This window comes from Octopus sinensis, linkage group LG5 (assembly GCF_006345805.1).
Source record: "Octopus sinensis linkage group LG5, ASM634580v1, whole genome shotgun sequence".
Lineage (NCBI taxonomy): Eukaryota > Metazoa > Mollusca > Cephalopoda > Octopoda > Octopodidae > Octopus > Octopus sinensis.
In genome coordinates this window covers 72,518,042-72,523,041 of record NC_043001.1, presented here as the reverse complement: position 1 = coordinate 72,523,041, position 5,000 = coordinate 72,518,042, and the positions used below count along the sequence as shown (strand labels likewise).

The 5,000-nt window shown below is 35.5% G+C and overlaps 1 long non-coding RNA gene across 1 annotated transcript in view; it reads right to left on the bottom strand.

The window, feature by feature from the left end:
• The window catches only part of LOC118763511, a 22,711-nt gene that overhangs the window by 10,665 nt on the left and 7,046 nt on the right, over nt 1-5,000 (bottom strand). The gene's annotated exons all lie outside the window — the stretch shown is intronic.

The following is a 5,000-nucleotide window of genomic DNA, read 5'->3' as shown; positions in this document are numbered from 1 at the left end:
AATGCACCATATGACAGTATGACCTCACTGGACAACGCCGGCCGGCCTGAAGTCGCATCAAGTGGCTTCTAGCAGCGGAAGCCTGAACTACAACGGGCTTGTCCCACAGAGAACGTTTCCAGTTACTTTTGGGTACCCCTCGTATGTATATATGCATATATATTTATGATAAATGTATCTATATGGATGTATATATACATATGTGTGTATGTATATATGAGTATGGCATTGCATATGATTACATCATACATACATACATACATACATCATACATACATACATACATACATACTACATACATACATACATACATACATACGTATATGGTAAGTATGTGTTTGTATGTGCGTACGTGCGTGTGTGTGTGCGTGATTGTGTGCGTGTGTGTGTGTGTGTAATCTGAGAGAGAAACTGTTCTTGAAATAACGAACAGATGGAAGAACGACCGCATATATCACGACCGTAATCAGTTACTGCCAGATCGTTGTATCTTACCCACACGCCAGTCTGCGCTTGACGGGATTGGCACGTCTGTTCTTTTCCTTCCTGTGGACTTTCACTAGTCAGAAATTCCATTTATTGCCAGCACCCACTTCGCTGAGATTCTCTCAATGTTTTAGCTGACAATTCGCAATGGTGCACGGAGGCTACATAACAAATTGCCGGGCAAAGAACAAGCGCTTGAAGCATATCTTTAATTGAACTACACTTTTAGGTCAAGCATACATCACGATTGTGTGTATGAACGATTGTGTGTATGAACGACGAACGTGTGTGGCGATTTTATGAGGACATGTTCTGGACGTCCGATAAAGATCAACTGAAAATACTCTTCAAGCTTTTTAGATTAAAGACTGTAGTGAATTTCTAAACATCATTGGCTTAGTAATGCTACCAGGTGTATTGTTCTGTTGCTAGTTCAGGATAAACTCTATAGATATGGTAGTACTATCAGCTAGTCCTGTCCAAGATGCGTGTATAGAGAAGTAACTCGTCCACTCACTCTTTCAGAGTCCGAACAAAACTGACTCGAGGTATTACGCCTAAAACCTGATGTTGCTTGTAGAGAGGATCTGATTTACATTTGAGTCTGCTGTAAAGATCGATCGCAATCAACTCTTCATAAAGAAGAGAGGAAAGTATCCCTGCGGTAGGTAGATCATATTATAGGTAAGCAGGAAAGTCATATTATAGTCCCCCGTTTAAAGTGATAAGGTCATCTGGAAAGGAAGCTGCAAGGACATGAGTCTTGTTGACGTACAATGCTGAATTCACGTCCTTCGTAAAAGAAAATTCAAGAATAACATTGCCTGCTGGAAATAGCAGTAAAGTTTCCTCAAATGTAATCCTACCACAAAAGTGGATATTCTTTGTTTCGCTCTTGTAAATAAGAAGAGTCACTCAGTTGAATTCTCACATAATAAGTATTACAGTTTAGATAATAAAAATGATGATTACTTAAAAAAATTCAAATACATAATTGTAATAGAAATATAAAATGCAAAATATAATAATATTCCTTAAAAGAAATAGCAACATACAGAAAATGAAAACATCCTACGTAGATTTCAATTGCCCTCAACAAATAATCAAGCGCCCACTACGTGCTGTCAAGCTTCAAAGGAAGCTTCTGACTTGACCCTTCCACCAACACTTTATTCGTCATTCATCAATCTTTCATGAAATGTTTTAAAGGTCAGGACTCGCTCTCTCTATCACTCTCTCTCCCTCTCCCTCTCTCTCTCCCTCTCTCTCTCTAGTTATCTCTAGAGGTATCTATCTAGTTAACTCTATGCTTAGTTAGATATTTATCAATTTATCCTTCCATCAATATCTGTCCGTCTGTCTATCTATCTATCTGCCTGTCTGTCTGTCTATCTATCTATCTATCTATCTATCTATAATATATATATATATATATATATATATATATATATTATATCTGTCTGTCTGTCTGTCTGTCTATCAGAGCGTGAAGACGGACGATAAGCCGTCCATAATAATAATAATAATAATAAATAATAATAATAATAATAATAATAATAATAATAATCCTTACTACTGGAAAGGCCTGAAATTTGTGGGGAGGGGACTAGTCGATCACATCGACCCAGTACTCCACTGTTACTTAATTTATCGACCCCGAAAGGATGAAAGGCAAAGTCAACCTCGGTGAAATTTGAACTCAGAACTTATCGACTGGCGAAATACCTATTTCTTTATTACCCACAAGGGCCTAAACATAGAGAGGATAAACAAGGACAGATATAGGTATTAAGTCGATTACATCGACCCCAGTGCGTAACTGGTACTTAATTTATCGACCCCGAAAGGATGAAAGGCAAAGTCGACCTCGGCGGAATTTGAACTCAGAACATAAACACAGACGAAATACTGCCAAGCATTTCGCATGGCGTGCTAACGTTTCTTATTTCTTTATTGCCCACAAGGGGCTAAACATAGAGGGGACAAACAAGGACACACAGACGGATAAGTCGATTATATCGACCCCAGTGCGTAACTGGTACTAAATTTATCGACCCCGAAAGGATGACAGGTAAAGTCGACCTAGGCGGAATTTGAACTCAGAACGCAGCGGCGGACGAAATACCTATCCACAAGGGGCTAAATACAGAGAGGACAGACAAACGGATTAAGTCGATTACATCGACCCCAGTGCGTAACTGGTACTTAATTTATCGACCCCGAAAGGATGAAAGGCAAAGTCGATCTCGGCGGAATTTGAACTCAGAACATAACGGCAGACGAAATACGGCTGCGCATTTCGCCCGGCGTGCTAACGCTTCTGTCAGCTCGCTGCCTTAACTCGCATAATAATAAAATAATAATTATAATAATAATAATAATAATAATAATAATAATAATATAATAATAATAATAAAATAATAATAAGAAGAAGAAGAAGAAGAAGAGAAGAAGAAGAAGAATTTCGCCCGGCGCTAACGCTTCTGTCAGCTCGCTGCTTAACTCGCATAATAATAATATAATAATAATAATAATAATAATAATAATAATAATAATAATAATAATAATAAGAAGAAGAAGAAGAAGAAGAAGAAGAAGAAGAAGAAGAAGAATTTCGCCCGGCGTGCTAACGCTTCTGTCAGCTCGCTGCCTTAACTCGCATAATAATAATAATAATAATATAATAATAATAATAATAATAATAATAAGAAGAAGAAGAAGAAGAAGAAGAAGAAGAAGAAGAAGAAGAAGAAGAAGAAGAAGATTCTCTCGCATAAGTATAAGAAATTTTGAGAGTAGAGAAAAGATAATTATATCAGACTCAATATTTGACTTTATTTCATTGATCCCTGATAGCTAAAAATCAAAGTCAACCACGGTGGGTTCAATTAAAAATGAAAAGAAAAACATTTTCCTCTGCACCATATTCATACTGTTTGTTTATATACTTTTAGTTTGAAAAAAAAAACATAAAATACAAGACAAAATATGAAAATAAAATAAAAACTGGAGACACAGTGACATGAATTTGACATGGTTTCGATCTCAATGCACAGCTCACATTTAAGAAAAAGAGAGACAAAAATACATTTTTTATTTATGTTCTATGTTTTATTATTTTTTGTCGATTATTTACTATTCTTCGTTGTGTGTGTGCGCGCGCGCGTGTGCATATATATATATATATTATATCTATATATATATATATATATAGATGAACTATATATACATACATTATATATATATATTATATATATATTATATATATATATATATATAATATATATATATAGTTTCCTCCTCTTTCTGCTCACTGCGTATATTTACTCGTCAGTTTGTAGTTCAAAATCAATGGCGTCCTATTGACGTCATCACCCTCATTCGATATTTGATGAACTGAATTCTATTGCCCTTCTCCATCCACCTTCTCCCTACCCTTTTCCTCTCTTCCTCCCCTCTTCCTTCTCCTGTCTTTTCACATTTTTTTTCGTTTTCGTTTTCTATTTTCTGTTTTATTTCACCTGTTCTCAGGTATGTTTCCTCGTTGATGCTAACAACATTTTATCATATACATACATACTCACTCACATGCATATATATACAAACATACACATATATGCATACATGTTCACATGCATGTATACACATAGATACGTACACACGTACGCATATACACATACACATACACAACATACATATACACACAACATACATATACACACAACATACATAAACACAGGTACATTCACATATATATAGAAACATGTATGTACATACACTTATGCATACGTATGCACACATACTTACACATATATATGCATACACATACATATACACATCCATTCATCCATGCAACATCATAAAGAAGACATACATACATACATACATACATACATACATACATACATACATACAACATACATACATACATACATACATACTACTACATACATACATACATACATACTACATACATACATACATACATACATACATACATACATACATACATACATACATACATACATACTACATACATAACATACATACATACATACATACATACATACATACATACACTTATCGATACAGACATGATCATCAACAAGGTCATTTATAGAGAGTCAATGAGGGGGCATCGGCGTGGTTGTTCGGCCTGTTAGAAATAGCTGTAAGATTACCTCAAATGACACATCTGTAAGTAGGAAGAACATATATGAAAATACATTTCCAACGTCTAGATATATGAAAAGGTAGAAAGATCAAGGACGTAACTTCTTACAGATGACATAAGACAAAGGACAATTTTATAGAAAAACCGAACACAATGCTCACCTACATGAATAAGTACTCTAAGCATTCTCCCAAGATACTTAAAACTTTAGTAAGCAGTGATAAGCGGTGTATCGACGCCATTTGGCAGTGAGTAGCTTGTACCCCAGTTTGAACGTGTATCAAGCATATCCGGACTCTTTTACTTGTTTCAGACATGTGACTGTGGCCATGCTGGAGTA